At 39.5% G+C, this 16354-nt stretch overlaps 1 protein-coding gene across 2 annotated transcripts in view; it reads left to right on the top strand.

Moving 5' to 3' along the window:
* Positions 1–4489: 4489 nt before the first annotated feature.
* Positions 4490–16354, top strand: part of Sema3d (semaphorin 3D) — a 173014-nt gene continuing 161149 nt past the window's right edge. For both annotated transcript variants that reach the window (XM_069996375.1, XM_069996374.1), the window contains exon 1: positions 4490–4585. The gene's annotated coding sequence lies outside the window, so the exon portion shown is untranslated. The remainder of the gene's footprint in view (positions 4586–16354) is intronic.

Below are 16354 nucleotides of genomic sequence, written 5' to 3'. Positions count from 1 at the left end.
CTATATAAAGAAAGAAATCCTATCTAAAGGAGCTTACTGTAGAAGGCATTTTGATAATATCTGTATGAATCTGTGGGTTATTTTGGAAAACCATCCCCTGTGTTCAGAGATACTGATTTCTTTGTGGCTAAGCAGCTGCTTATGACCTTGAACAAAGTAGAAGTCTTGGAATGCCTTTCTGCTGTCTGCAAGGCCCTGCTTCTGCCAGTTACTACACAAAGGAATAGTTGAATTCCACATGGAATATAGGTATGTTTGGGTTTCAGGAAGTAATAGAGTACTGTTGATTAGTTGTGAACCAGAACAAATAAGCCACAAGAGGGCATATTTTTCTTTATTTCAGCACCTTTACATAAATAAGTCTTGCCTCAACCATATATCATGTGAATCTTCTTCTCTCTACCCTATTTCCTCAGAATATGCTTTATCTAAACTATGCTCTAAAGGTGGAATGATGTTTAAGAAATGCAAAGTTGAATGTGATACTTTTTATATATGATGCCTAGGAGAGTTTATCTTTCTTAAAATCTTTTCTTTATTGATACAAGTACATTGTTACAAATAAAAGTAAAGAATCATTTGAACTCTCCTATTGAAATAGCTACATGCCCTCTTATGTCAGGCATGAATAAAACCTTCCTAGCTTCTGGTGAATGTTCAAAGTCAAGGAATTTTTTTTTTCCAATGAGGTCCCAGGATTAGGTCCAAAGGGGCTGGTCTATGTTTTTATTTTTATTTTGAAGCACATTCCTGCTGAATTTAATTATTCACCACACCCTGACACAGCTAAGTAAATATAACCCTAAGATTCTGGTTTGGAAAGGTTTGAAAAATAGTTGATTCTTGTAAGACTATGTAAGGGTGAGGTACTCTAGAGAGAGCAAGGGCATAAGACAAGAGGCAGGAACTGGGGGTTTTCAGGCTTCGGGGTCCAGGGTCCTCTTTAGAAACTCACTCTCCTAACTCTGAACATTTGAGATTATTTATGATGTTATATAAAAAGTTAAACCTTGAAGAAGAGTTCAGATGGCTTTACATGCCAATTAAGGAATCATAAATTATCTTCTGCATTTATCAGATGATGAGAAGGAGGAATGTATTTACTTTTGAAAGTTGTGCATGTGTGTAATTAACACTGAGGTAAAAGATAAAAGTCAGATATATGCCTTTCTACCACCACTAAGCACATCTAATGGTCTTACAATGTAAATATCACATGAGCCAGTGATGAGTGCATCACCATGACCAAATAAAGCAGATGAGAACACTACTTGGAATATCTAAGGGGAAAACACCCAATAGAAGATTAGGAGGCAGGTGAGCTGCTTTCAACTCATGCTGTCACTTGTTCCAATTAGACCTAAATCAACAAATGTCCCAGTTTCTGTCTTATCTGTCAGTACTGATATGTTAATACGTGAGAAATCACTCATAAGTACTATTTATTTTGAGAGAAGTTTAACGTGTGACAGATTTAGGACTAGTTTTATAAGTGAGCACTAGATGGCTTAACTTTAATTCCATTTTCTTTACTTGCCTCTCTACATAACTTTTCAATCTCTATTGACCCTTGTTTTTCTTCAGATTTACCAGTTTCATTTAGTTTGTCAATATACCATTATTCAGACAGAACTAGAATTTTGTTGGAAAAGGACCACACAAAGCCAAATTCTGAGATCCTGCTAGGTTTAAATTCTGAACCTAGCAATTATCTTTCTCCTGTCTTCTGGGTAGAGAGAGCTATATATGGAGTTGGAGAATCCTAGAATACACTTATTCTACCTTTATGTGTCACTGCCCGTCTTCCCATGCCTCCCAATACAGATTTAGGATTACTGACATTTTTACCATTACAACTTTATTTTTTGGCTTTATTTAGTATTAAAGTGTAATCTGCTGAGAAATAGTAACATTTCTCAATATCTAATTCTTATCTACTATTATCTATTAGAATGATTTTCTCAGACTCTTTGAATATAAATGGAGGTAGGTGAGAGGTACTATATCACAGAACAGTCTGGATTATTATTTACTTAACAGTTGTCCCCAAGCCTGAAAAGCATGGGTTTTCTTTTCCTTTTTTTTTTTTTTTTTTACAATTCTCACACTGAGACAAACATTTTAGCTGTAATTAGGTAGTTCTCTCTTTACTCTTTTAGAGTAAATAAGGAACACTTCTTGAATCCTAATAGTCTCCATTGGAGACAAGCTAAACTACACAGTATAGCTTAAATTTTTGAAAAACTATAATATAAAACACTTCTTGCTTTCTGGAGTTTTTCAGTTAGGATTCAGATAAGGAATTTTTCCTATAGGACAGACAAAAAGATTGATTTTGATGTCATTAAGTTTAATCTCTTAGAAAGTTTTGTTAAAGTCATCTGGATAAGATACAGTAATAGAAACTCACCAAAAGCAAATGTGACTTGCATCACCATCATCATATCAATGATTTCATTCAACTCACAAGTATTTGTTAAATATCTAGCACCTTAAAGATCAACATAGCTTTGGAAAACAGGAGGGAATGATTCATGTGGGAAGGGCTTTGCGGAAGGAGTTGAAATGGCAGCTGAGCAAGTGTCCTTTGGGTCTGCGTGTATTAAGTTGTAATTGAGGTGGGAGAAATAGAAGAAATCTAGAGTTCACAGCTACTTTATTTAAACATGACAAACTTTTCCTTTATCAAAAAATAAAGAAAAGAATCTCTAACAGTCTAAAAAAGCTATGAACCCACCATGTATGGAGTGTGAATCTGGCCTGAGATGAGGATGGGGTAATTGTAATTTAGATGGCAAGTTGATGGAACAAGGAAAAGAACACGAAAGTATGCAGAAATGCAAGAAACATATCACGTATATGATTGATTACAAAAGGAATGGTGTAACATTGAACAAGACAAACGAAGAAGTTGCTATACATTGAAACAGTCTGTGGGGATTTCGGGTTTCCTGTAGGCAAAGAGGAAAATTACAGGGTTAGCTGACAGTCAAAAACCAAGGTCATAGAGGCAGATCAACATGGAACACAGGAAAGAATTTTGGTCAGAATTTGGAGACTTATTTTGCCTAGATTACACCACCCTCTCTCTATAAGTTAAAACGACTGCTTTGCTTCCTTGCCCCTCAGATTTCTGCTGCAATTGAGAGGTGGAATTAGGGTCTCCTCTGCTCATTCCATGTCCTGTAGGCTCACCACCCCCAAATCAATGGACTCCCTGTCATTTGCTTAGGTTGCTGTGTGACCTTTACACATCGCGCTTTTAAATCAAGCTGACATTTGCAGGCCCCCATGGCTCTTCCCTTCTGTGCATCTGTCTCAAGTGAGCTTTACTTGTGACTTATGGCAAGGTGTGTGAGTACAGAGCTGCCGTCAGTACTCAATTATGCAGGCTCTTTTCTGTAACACACATGATGGGTTTTTCTAAAATCAATTTAAAAAATAAAACAAAAGCTGGTTGTGTGTTATTTTACTTAGAAAGGATTGTCCCTCCAAACTGGGCAAGTTCCAGATTCCACAAAAGGCATACCCTCTTTTTGTCTTCACATACTTCTCAGGTTTTTTTTTTTTATTGTGTCAGCAAGGTGTACAAGAATGTGCAAAGGAAACTTCAGCACACAAGAGTATGAAGTTCAACTCTAGGCCTGGTGTGAAGATCTCTCTCGTTCTCTGTTCTCTGTGTCTGTCTGTCTGTCTGTCTGTCTGTCTGTCTGTCTGTCTGTCTCTCTCTCTCTCCCCCCCCTCTCTCTCCCTCTCCGACTTTCTCTTCTTCTCTTCTTAATGCCTTAGGAATACCTCCCCACTAAGAAGCCCTGATGTGATTCAACCCGGAATAATCAATAGCTCTTAGATAAAGGGACACAGGTACACATTGGGGGAGTTAGAATGTGTAGGGCGATGTTTATTTGTGGCACACCCCATTCTCCGTAAGGGTCCGTAAGGGAATTGACTATAAAAAAGATCCTACACGGGTTCCTAAATCACTCGGGTCCAGTCTGCGGCGTCACAGGTCCCGTGTTCCCAGAAACATCCTTCAGCGCCTCCGGAACTACCTTTAAATCCACTGACAGCCGACACGCAGACAAGGGTAGACTTGCAGGCGTGGAGGAAAAGAGGCCCGGGAGCTGGGGGAGGAGACTGAGCAGGGAGAGGTAATCCCCGGCGCTTTGAGCATCCCCCTTTTTAGAAGGACTGAGTCTCTCCCCGAACAGCTGCTGCGGTTACACCACAAACTTAAAAAGCCGCCTTCCTGCTCGCGGCGCTGCCTTTCCGCACCCACCCGCGCCCCGCCAAGGCTCCAGCTGGTGCCTCGCTCGCTCCCCGCCCGCGCGCCCCAGCCCCGGCGCTCAGGGGTCCGGAGCGCCCCCTGCCTTCCCGCCCGGACTCTGCGGCCGCGGCCTCCGCGCTCTGCCAGGGAGGGCCGCCCGGCGGCTCCCCGGCTCCGCCAGGGCTCTGCGGCTCACTGCAAAATCGCGTCGGGTGCCCCCGGGTCAGGGATCGCCCACCCCCGTCCCCGGCAGCCCCGTTCCTCTCGCTCACACCGCATCCCGGAAAGAGAGAAGACGGAGCGCAGAGCACACGCCAGGTGAGTCTGGTCTCGGGTCACCTGCTAATTCCGGTGGGAGGGTGTTTTGGAGACACAGGGGATGACCGCATTGGCGAGTGAGGGTGGTTTTCCAAGTGAAGTCTCCGGGAGACAAGGACCCGTCCCGAGTTTAAGAAGGCGCGCGAGCGCGGACGGGGATGGGGCGCACCGCAGGACGCGCTGGGAGATCGGTGCGTGGGGGAACCGAGCGCCGCCGGACACTCGTGGCTCCCGCCACGGCGCGGCCCCCGGGATGCAGTGGCCCGCGTGCCGCAGCCTGGCGGCGGCTGGAAAGTAACATCCAGAGCCGGCGCCTGCCAACGCTGCACAAACTTTTCCTCCCGGGGCGCGCCCGGGAACTTTTGCTCTCTCCCTAGACGCCCTGGTTCCCCCCACCCCCACCGCGCCCGCCCAGGCGCAGGCAGAAGAGGCGTTTAGGAACGCGCCTAGCTGCCTTCGGACGCGCAGGTTCACCCGGCCGACACCCGGGCGGGCGGGGAGCGCCGGGGGGCGATTCAGCCAAGGGACAACTATACCCTAGCTCGATCCTTTCCCCTTGGAGCTGGGGGGTGAGGAGGGGTGGGAGGAGGGAAGAGGAATGCGAGGTGGTTGTGTTTTGTTGTGGTATTTTCTTGCAGAGTCAATGTGACTCTGGATCTGATGGTTCCTTCTTGATCTAAAGGGGAAAGTTGTAAAAAAAAAAAAAAACCCAAACCAAACCAAAACAAAACAAAAAACAAACAGGCGTAAAGTTGTCTGGCTGTGAAACAGAGCAAAAAGCTAGGGAACGCTCTCCTCCCTGGGCCCGAATCCTGCTTGGATTGATTCTGGAGGACTGCAGTCCTAGGGTGAGCTCGGGCTTCCATCCACACACGCAGCCCCCCGGAGGGGTCGTGCGTTAGGTGATTTCCCTGGCCGCGGCACCGGCTGGGTTCCGCCCCGAGCCTCTCCTTCTCTGTTGACTCGTGCTCAGCCTCGTGGGCTGAGTGGCTTTGCCGGCGCTGCAGCGCGCCAGAAGTCTGACTTGACAGGAGGAGGAGACGTCGCGCTCTGGCTGGGTCGTCTGGAATGTGGGGATTGGACGGGACGCGCGCGCCAGCAGCTGGAGCTGCTTACCCCCGGGGTCCGCCTCACTGACACCATAGAGTCCCGAGCGCGAACTTTTCTCCACTTAACTGAACCGCCAAGAAGATGCAAAGTCCCTAGATGGACTCATCTTCCCCCCTCCTCCTCGCAAGCCTCTGCCTTCACGATTTGTCTCAGCCAAAAAAGCACCGGCTGGGGTGAAGAAGGTGGATCAGGTTTTGCTGGAGAAAGGTTCTTCCTGCGTGGGTGCTCAAGTGAAGGGTGTGTGTGTGTGGGGGGGGGTTGTATATAACCTGGGAGGAGCTGCTGATCTCAAGTAACCATGGCAACCGCAGGGTCCTGGGCTGTGAGCTTCCAGTTTCTTGGTTCTAGCACCAGAAATAAAATAAAATAAAAAAGAGAGGTCCATGTCATCACTCTAATAATGCCTTCCCTTCTCTCTCTCAACTGTGAGGCCAGGCCACAGGAAGGATGGGCAGGAAGAATCTGGGTTGGGAGCGATTAGCCAGTCACACCCAGCAGTTGTTTTAACCCCCTGCAGTCTTGAAGTCCCAGAAGCTAGAGTTGGGGGAGTATAGCTATCACCAGCAAGCTGCAAAGTGACAGCCCAGGTCAAGAAGATGGGAAGGGAGCTTGGCTGCTGGAAATGGAAAGGCAGGAAATACAGGAAGATGATGGCAGATAAGAATAGGACCACGAGGTAGTTGAGAGACAAATGATACTGATTTGGACTGACAACATTTCAAATGGAATTTACCCACTTATGAAATGGAAAAATTCTGGAGAAGGGCAAGATGGCTATCAAATTCCCATTGTTTCTCCATTGTCTGTACATCACAATTAATATTCTAACAATATTGTGTAAATGGTAATCCCTTCTTGATAAATAAAGCAGAGAAGCAGTGAGAAATTAGTGTTCATTTTGGCTTTTATTCTTTTAACATAATTATTAAAGTGTTCATTTAAATCAGAATTATCACACCATATTAAAGCCATTAATGTTAATATCGTTATAATTAATATCATTAGAATCCGTTTCTCTATCAATATGTCTTGATAGGGAAATGGACTAGTTATTTTCATGTTAGAGATGAAAATAATGCATATGGTATTTTTTGTGACCAAATGCAAGCTTTTAGGAGTCATAGCTGAGATAGTAACTAATTAGTGGATAGGGGTTCAGGAAACTTTCTATCCTCCCTTAAAGAGAAGCCCTTTCTGAGGTCAGTCCTCATACTGTTTCTGTGTATGGACTCGTTTATATGTGAAGGACACCCAAGAAATTTAAGATCAGTACAGAACATCAGTACAGAACAGAATCAGTAGAACCAGAATGTGTATGTATTAACATAATTTTATAGAGATATGATTGGAATTTGTAGGAATTATTGCTTGCTTAAAAATGTTTGTAAAAAAACAAGAAGAAAAAATATAATTTATCTAACAGCAATCAGTGATTGTGTTGAGTCTAATTACTGTTCATATCAAAACATCGACTTCATATTCTGTCACCATTTGTTTACTACTGTAATAGTCTCTTGGCTATTAGGAAAAGGTATACAACTTTGAGTATCTGAGTTTGGTTATCTTCTTGGGGACTGGCTGTGAAGGAGAAGGCTAAGGGACACACATGTCTGGCAAGACAAAATGTTTTGAAACTATCAGGAAACTAAAATCTGCATGAGTACAAAGGGTAAAAGAAAAGATGGGGCTGGGAAGGTGGCTCAGTGGTAGAGTGCTTGCCTAGCATGCATGAGGCCCTGGGTTCAATTCCTCAGCACCACATAAGCAGAAAAAAAAAAGGCTGAAGGTGGTGCTGTGGCTTAAGTGGTAGAGAGCTAACCTTGAGCTGAAGAGCTCAGGGACAGTACCCAGGCCTAGAGTTCAGGCCTCACTTTCCAGAAAGTTGCCTTCACAGGTAAGTCTTATGAACTTGCTTTGTATTTTGCAGGGAAAAGATGATCAAAGAAAAACTTATGTTTGTGTGGATAGGACTCATAAGGGGAGAATGGAGTCATTTTTTGGTGAGAAAAGCAAGGATATAAACAATTACAAGGAAAAAGGAACACAAATACTCTTTCTAGCATGGTGACAGATTAAATTCTGTCTGAATTAAAGTTACTGAGCTGAGCTACTCTCACCTCTTCTTTTCTAGAGCTACAAATTACTTTATTTGCAGTTGGGGTCAAAATAATGCATGGCATTTTATGATGCCCAGTTTTTATTCCCTGTATTGTGCCTCCATTAATGGATATTCATTAATTATCAAAAAGGTTTTCACAGGCTGGCATCTGTCTCAAAGATGTCTTCTAGAAGAGAATGACAAAAAGCATTCCTGTGGTCTGGTGTTTTGTTTCCTGTTTGAGTAGAGTTATTTGTCTAAGTCTGTACAATTTTTATTATGTATATGGAATATCAACTTCTTGATCTAAGAGAAAAATAGTCTAACTGGTACCACTTTAATGACTGATGGTATATTTTGAGATTGAGTAGTCCAGCTTCATTATTTTGGGAAAAATAAATTTGAACTTTGAACTTTGTTTTTCTGTCTGGAAAGTTTAATGCTTTGACACCACACGTTCTTTGGGAAGTATCTTTGTTAATTGAGACTTAATTTTAGTAATCATGAGTATTTCTAGATCCATTTTGAACGGTTCTTACAGTTCTTCCTATAAACACATGCAGAAATATAGAGCAGTCAAGTAAAATAGTAAGTTTCAATCATCCATGTCATAGTTTTAGAGAGGTAAAATATACAGTTACAGTTGTGCAATAGATTGTACTAATGACATTAATAACAGACTGTAGGTTGGGCACTATTGGCTCACATCTGTAATCCTGGCTGTTTAGGAGGTTGAGATCTTAGGATTCTGATTTGAAGCCTGCCTAGGCAGACAAATTTGAGATACTTTTATCTCTAACTATACAGTTAAATACTGGAAGTAGAGATGTGGTTCAATTGGTAGAGCTCCAGCCTTGATCAAAAATGTAGGTGAGAATATAAGGTACTGAGTTCAGGCTCAAGTACCAGCACATGCAAAGAAGTGACCATAGGTAATAAATCTGGTTTATTATACAACTCTCCAGATCCAAACCTGGTATTGCCAAGGTCATTTCTTCAGGAAACCTCAACCATAGTCCCTCCTGGTGTTTATATCTTAATCTGTACTTTCAAGATAATCATCTAAATTCGAAAATATGATTTTTTTACATTCTTGTTGTTGATTATAATCACTTCTTACCATTTATTGCACATTTCTATTTCTTTTTAACTCGCTAGGACTATGACATGGAGGATTGAAATGTATGACTTTACTTGAGTGCTGTCTATAGTTGTAAGTGTTGATAGCAAGAACAGAAAAAAGTTTTCAAACTGGATCTATAACTATTCTTGCTTATTAAAATAAACTATAAAAGGGAACATTCAGTTCTAAAATCTCAGAAAAATAATATGTAAACCCAATGATCTTGAATCTGTTGTTTTGTAGACAATAATTCAAATCAATATTGTTTAAATAAATAAACCAGTAATATCTAGAATTCGTTTAGCATTCCATAAACCTAGAGTCATAGAGGAGACAAATTCTAGCCTTCTATCTAAGCCTTTGTATATGCGATGTCTCCCTCTTCATTACTACCTTGTATTTATAGTTATTATATAATAACCTGACTCTGGACTTTGTGGTAACTGAAGTTTCTATTTAACGAGTATTTTGTGACAGTTGTTGAAAATTTAAACATTCTAAGCTTTTTCTTCTTCTGTCTTTAGGTTGCATGAGTCATAGTATAAAACATATCTCATTAATATGTGCTAGTCCCAGACCTTGATATTTAAAGGCTTCCACTTTTGGTGATATGAAAATAACTGATATATACTATGGATTCTCTTAGAATATTACATTTGAGGTTTTTATTGCATGGGAGAATATTTTGTATTGGGGTGTGTCAGTTGGGCAGTTGGGGTTTGAGCTCAGGGCTGCTGTTCCTGAGCTTTTTTTGCTCAAGAACTTATGCTCTTCCCCTTGAGCCACAACTCCACTTATGGCTTCTTTCTTAGTAAATTGGAGATAAGGGTTATACAGGTCTTTCCTACCTGGGCTAGCTTTGAACTGAGATTCTCAGCTCTTGGCTTCCTGAACAGCTAGGATTATAGCTGCAGAGAAGAAATTTTAAAATTCCTTAAAAAGTATCATTGCATGTTATAAGGGAAACCTTTTAAGTGCTCATTGAATTTGCAGAAGAAATAGGGACTATTTTGATTTGGTACCTACCAACTTGTCTTTCTTTTTTTGTTTAATCAACTGTCAATATATTTTACTATAGTCAAATTACTATTTAAAGTATTCTCATAAATGAAAATAATAATCTCAGATCTTATCAGTTTTGAGCTTAGTTTTTCTATATAAACTAGTAAAATGTTAATGAAATTGTGTGCTCGTTAATTAGATCCTTGAGGTATTTTCCAATTCAGAGTTCTCTCTTTTGGCCATATTTACTTCTGTATCACTGTTTCACATTTCTACATTACCATTTCTTAATGCAATAATATTTTATGTACTTTTTCCAGAAAGGTTGATCACTAATAAACATAATCACATTATTTTGTATGCAGATTGTTTGCATGAATAAGGCATGTAAATGACCTGTAGTTTTAAAAAGGGAAGTTTATAATATCAGGAAACTCTTATGTAGACTTTTTTAAGTTAAGATTTTTTTTACCACCTGTAAATTTACTGTCCAAAAGCTTTTATACTAGATATATGGATGAGCAAATAACAGTCCATTACTTTGGCGAGATTCACATTTTGCAGATCTGTGAGGATTGTTGTCTTAGACTTCACAGTGATGAGGTTTGGCAAAAAGCATTCATTGTTCAGGTTTTAAAAAGGGCAAGTTTTTGGCAGGAATAACTTGCATAGAGAAGAAATGCTGTGCTTACACATGTGTACTCAATAAACCTTCAGAAGGCTTGAGCTAACATATTTCAGAATTGCCTATCCCACCTTACCCCTAATATCTAGATGTAGACTGTGGAAAAGCCTTCTTTTGTTGTGTATTTATCACTTATGCCTTTTCATATTACAGGAAATGGAAATTTAATTCACATTTCAAGAGTTATTGGAGTACAATGAACATTCATTTCATATCCTGTGCACTTTCACTACAAGATTATTAAAAATAACAATTACATCAACAACTTCTTTCTCCTAGCATTTAATAGTGAAATACCTATCAAATCTAGGACAGCCAGAAATCATCTTTTTGTATAACTGTAGCCTTGTTATTTTCAATAATCAGGAATGAAAACTTTAGAGTGCTCCTTTTGTTATTATTATAGACAACCAGTTTAGAAGTGTGTGTGTATGTGTATGTGTGTGTGTGTGTGTGTATGTGTGTGTGTGTCTATGTGCTTTAAGAAGATTATATTTGGAAGAGCAAAAACAAAATGTCTTGTAAATTTCCTAGGTCAATAAACAAAACAAAGCAATGTCAGCCACATAAGCCAAGCATGTGGGCCTACAACTGCTCTACTCTTCCCACATGAGGCTTTAGCTGTGATGATTACTCCTTTCACTTGGACTAGTTTCATGTCTTTTACTGCCAGCATCTCTCTCAGCCTCAGCCAAAGCCCTCCTACCTCGCATCTTTAACCACTCCAATGTATACCCAGTAAATCTTTCTTGGAAAACAATTTCTTAAATCTAAACCTTACTCACCTTATGCTGAAGAATTTTTCCAGTATTCCAATTACTATTATACCTACTTCTTTCATTACAATAGGACAAAGATTATTATTATTATTATTATTATTATTAGTAGTAGTAGTAGTAGTAGTAGTAGTAGTAATAGTATTACTTTATTTTTGTCAGTGCTGGGGCTTGAACTCTGGGCCTGGGTGCTGTCCCTCAGCTCTTCACCTCAAGGCTAGTACTCTAAAACTTTGAGCCACAGCACTACTTCTGGTTTTCGGAGTGGTTTATTGGAGATAAGAATCTAACAGACTTTCCTACCTGGGCTGGCTTTGAACTGCAATCCTCAGATCTTAGCTTCTTGAGTAGCTAGCATTACAGGTATGAACCACTGGTGCCCAGCTAAGGACTAAGTTTTGCAAGCAAGGACCAAATGGGTGTCATCTCAATATCCTCCAAAATCCATTAGCACACTACCAAAGGTTGTACATGATAGACCTCTGACACTTACACCTAAATTAATCTATTCAGGATCCACTCTTTTCTCCTGTCATAACTATTTCAATATGGAATTCACAAAATTTAATTTGCATCATCATTTATTTCACCACATAGTTTCTATACATTTCTATTATTTTCAAAGCTCTCCTATGTTGAATGCCCTGTTTATATTTTCATTATCAAAGATGTACTTATTGAATCAATGTTGTTCATGTGCTATGCGTTTATAATTATCACTGGTAAAACATAGAAGTGGCTGCGATGCTGAGTAGGTAAGAGCAGAAGAATTTATTATTACCATGGGTCAATGCAATGTCCCTATTGGATCAAATCCAACAAATCAAAGTTCCTATTCATAAGGCTGTTATTTTCTTTTGGTAGCCTAATCTTTAATTATGTCATCTTCTCTCTTATCTTTGTCTTTTGTCTTTGTGAAAACTGTTCCCTGAGTATTCTCCCCACTCTGGTATCTCTTCGGTCCCAGTTACTTCACCACATCACCATAAGCTCTAGCTGATCCCCTTAGGTAAGTCCTGATTGCTTAACATATTACTTACAGAGACAGTTACTCATCTAGATAACTGAACTTTTTTGAACCTTTGATTACTGTAATTTTTGAACTGGGGCTTTACAGTGTGAGAAAGAATGTGGTATAGTGATTAAGTCTATGGGCCTTGCCCTGGGTTCAGATCCTAGCTCTGCCATCTCTTAACTGTGATTCAGAAAGATTACTCACCTGTCTACATTTCAAGAGACAGATATGTCATGGAAGCATCAGTCTCACAGAGTTACTGTGAGGAGTGAATGGCCAAACTGTATGGCTTATTACAGTAGCTGTGCTTTGCTTTTGATTTGCCTTACTTTGCTATGTACTGCCCATGTTTGTCAGATTCCCAATCCATCTGCCCATTGTTCCATTGTCTTGTTTTTATCTGCTTCATTCAAAGAACAGTCCTTTGATGGCCTAGTTCAAGTATATAGTGAGATAATGGAATAGCCTTTTAAGATGGATTATTACCATGTCTCCTTTTCCCCCTCAGAAGGGTCTTGTTTTAAGAGATATAATTGTGGAGCATGTTGCTACAGAGCATGGTGTGTGAAGTAGTAATTGAGGGAGACATCTCTGTATTCATTGTAGAAGTCAGTTGTAGACACTGAACACCAGTGATGAAATCCTTAGACTTCTGAACTGGATTCTCAGCCTTAGTTCCCAGCATTGTACAGCTAGCTGCTTTCTCCACTACTGGATATGAAGTACTGCATGATTCTTTGTTTCAGTGCTCCATCTCAATTAAACATACAGGTTTGTTCGACTTCCTCCCTTTCTCCCTCCCTCTTTCTCTCTTTCTGTCTCTGTCTCTCTATCTCTTTCTCTCTCTGCCTAATATAATACATAGCTCACTCCACTCTGTGATCACCGCCTTGTCCCTAGACAATTTCTAACCAGGTATTACTCTTAAGACCTTTCTTTCAATGTTCTTGTTGTTCTGCCATTTCCAAATAGTCTATTTTTGTCTCTTTTATAAGACAGGGAAGGGAAACAAAATGATCTAATTCACTGCCCATTCACTGGAAGATCTGGACATCAGCCCAGAAACACTCTACATAACACTGTCTTATGTCCATAGAGTACAACTATTCTAGACCATGCACCAGTGCTGAACTTGTCATACTGAAGCTGTGTGGACTGGCAGAGAGCACTAGATCCATACTTCCTATTCTTTGGGATCAGGAATCTAGCAAGAAATCTTAGTGGGGCCCCGAGGGAATCTAATTGCCTAAAGGAGCTTGTTGAGGAAGGAATATGCAAGGCTCGAGAAAACCCACAAATGTGAAACTTCTTCATCTGCAAGGACAACTAGCAAAGGTCTGTCCCATGGTACTTCATCCACTTGGCAGTTCTCTTGAATACGACGCAACAAAAGCAGCAAGTATATTAATAATATTTTCCAGAATTTGAACTTAAAGGTCATTAGCTTCTGAGAAGTGGAAATGAAACTGAATAAAATTCTACATTTTATGGGAAAACACTTTTTAAATATTTTTCTCGATAGTGTTTCAAACAAGTCTGGTCTTTTTTTCCCCTTAGAGTTTAAATTCAGGACCTAGCACTTAGGTCCAGTCCTTTTTATGATTTCATTATATTTCCAGTAGGGTCTCACTTTTTGTCTTGGTGGACCTGGACTTTCACCCTCTTATTTACTCGTTCCACAGAGCTAGAATGTCACCTGGCCCATCTTTTCTTGGTGGAGATGGAGTCTTAAGAACTGTTTATCTTGTGAACTGAAAGCATCCTAATCCTTGCCTATGGAATAGCTAAGATTACAGGTGTTAGCCACTGTGCACTCAGCTTCAAGCTAGTCTAGTCTTTCAATGATCACTTTTGCTTATAACTGTTTATCAATGTGCCTTTTAGTAAGAATCCTATCTCACAAAGTAAAATATCTTAGAAATAAGATAAATGAGAGAGAGTTATTCATATAAAGTCTCACTAATGTACCCAGGCTGGCCTCAGACTGAGATCTTCCTAACTTCACCCTTTGAGTGAGTACACATGACCACAGGCATGCACTACCACACCCAACTTATTTTAGAGATAGAGACTCAGTAATATTTGTCTAGGCTGACCTCAAACTCCTATCCTTCTATCCAACTCCCATCTTTAACTCCAAAGTAGTTTGGATTGCATGCCATAAGCCACTACTCCCATCCCCCAAAATTTTAAAGAGAAAATTTTCTTCAATCAAATTAAAAGAAGGACACAATTTTAAAGACCAAAGTGGTAAATTTAGTTTGAGTTTTTGTTGCATACAATTCTTGCATTTAAAAATAAAGTTATTCATTTATTCATACTGATTTTTGAATTTACTTCTTTAGTTACGTCTATTTGGGAACATGCTAGCTCGTTCCTCCATGGGAATTCTAGTGAGTAAGATAAATTATAGTATTTTTAAAGATTTTGTAGAGGGAGCTCTTTATTGTTACTGAGGGACCTGCAAGACTAGTCTGTGAGTTTTCTGTTTTCTGGGTAGTTCTGGGCCACTGTGAGAAGATTTATGCGGTAATGTTTCTATTATCTATAGTCTAAGAATAAGACAGGTAGTAAAGACGGCTCCAGAATTGGAGCCTCTAGAATTGGAATTCCTTTATAGGGTCATCTCTATTTCTTCTCTAGTTCCATCCTGTTTGTGTGCTCTCTCTCTCTCTCTCTCTTTCTCTCTTTCTCTCTTTCTCTCTCTGTCTCTCTGTCTCTGTCTCTCTCTCTCTCCTTCCCTCCCTCTCTCTTTCTGAGTACTCTTTGCTCAGGTTTCTGATCCTTTTCTATCTATACGATTTCATTACTGATCCAATAACATTCAGTTCTTACTTAAATGAGAAATACATATAAGCCTTTAATGCTCTCTCCTTTAGTTTGTGGCTCTTTTAGGTGAACCCTTGAGTCCATTAACTGATCTTCAAATAGCAAGAGCTCAGGTCCATGGTCCGGCCATGTTTATGATTTCAGACAAAGTGTTGACTTTGGTGGAAGATAAGCACTCTTGGGGACCATAGCTATAGTTCTACTAGTTATTTTATGATAAGTTTGTAAGTTGAGAAAATCTGAACTCACTTAACTTTATCAAGTTTTGGTATACTCATATAATGAAATGTCACATGGCAGTCTTACAACAAAAACACAGAAGAATAGGTAAATAATACAAATAATATAATATATAATATATACTCCTCAGAACCTGGATGCCTTAACTTTCAAGCTTAGATTTTCTGAAATGGCTGAGTATTGTTTCTAAAGTTTACAATGGAAATTGGTCGTATCTTCCCACATACATATGAGGTCTGAAGTCAAATTTGATCCCATAACAACACACAATTCCATATGAATTTTTTCCAGTTAAAGAAGATCATTATTTTGCAGATCACTAGAGAATACTTTAAAACTAAGAATGGAGATTTTTTTTTGCAAACAGAAACATTCATGGAGCCAGGAACTAAAGCCAGTGACACTTCTTATAATATATTGTTTGTGGCATAGAATAGTAGATATTTACATTGCTCCCCTAATAATATTTTGAGTCTATCATTGTTCATATTCTATTCTGCTTTTCAAAAGCCCATTCAAATATAATCTTCTCCATCAGGATAGCAATCCAAAACATATCTATCCTGTGATTATTTTTATTACCACACATATAACCTTCTCCTATATCATTCTCTAAGTTCAAGTTCTATGATATGGACAATTTAGCATGTTAATGAATATCTATTTTCATCTCCATACTCATCTCCATAACTCACATTCACTTTCTTTGACTCCTACTATAGCAATGATTTATTAATTTGTAATTATAAATAAGAAATACAAACTAAATAAAAGCAGAAACTAAAATCTTGAATCATATGTAGCATTAGCAAAATACTGCTTTGTTTAAATGAATAATGACTTCTCTTTCAATTTTGGTTAGCAAGAACCAGGAAGTAGTAAAGTTATTAT

This window comes from Dipodomys merriami, unplaced genomic scaffold (genome assembly GCF_024711535.1).
Source record: "Dipodomys merriami isolate MVZ:Mamm:240054 unplaced genomic scaffold, mDipMer1.0.p SCAF_5, whole genome shotgun sequence".
In the NCBI taxonomy this organism is placed as follows: Eukaryota; Metazoa; Chordata; class Mammalia; order Rodentia; family Heteromyidae; genus Dipodomys; species Dipodomys merriami.
This window is presented reverse-complemented; position numbering and strand designations above follow the sequence as displayed.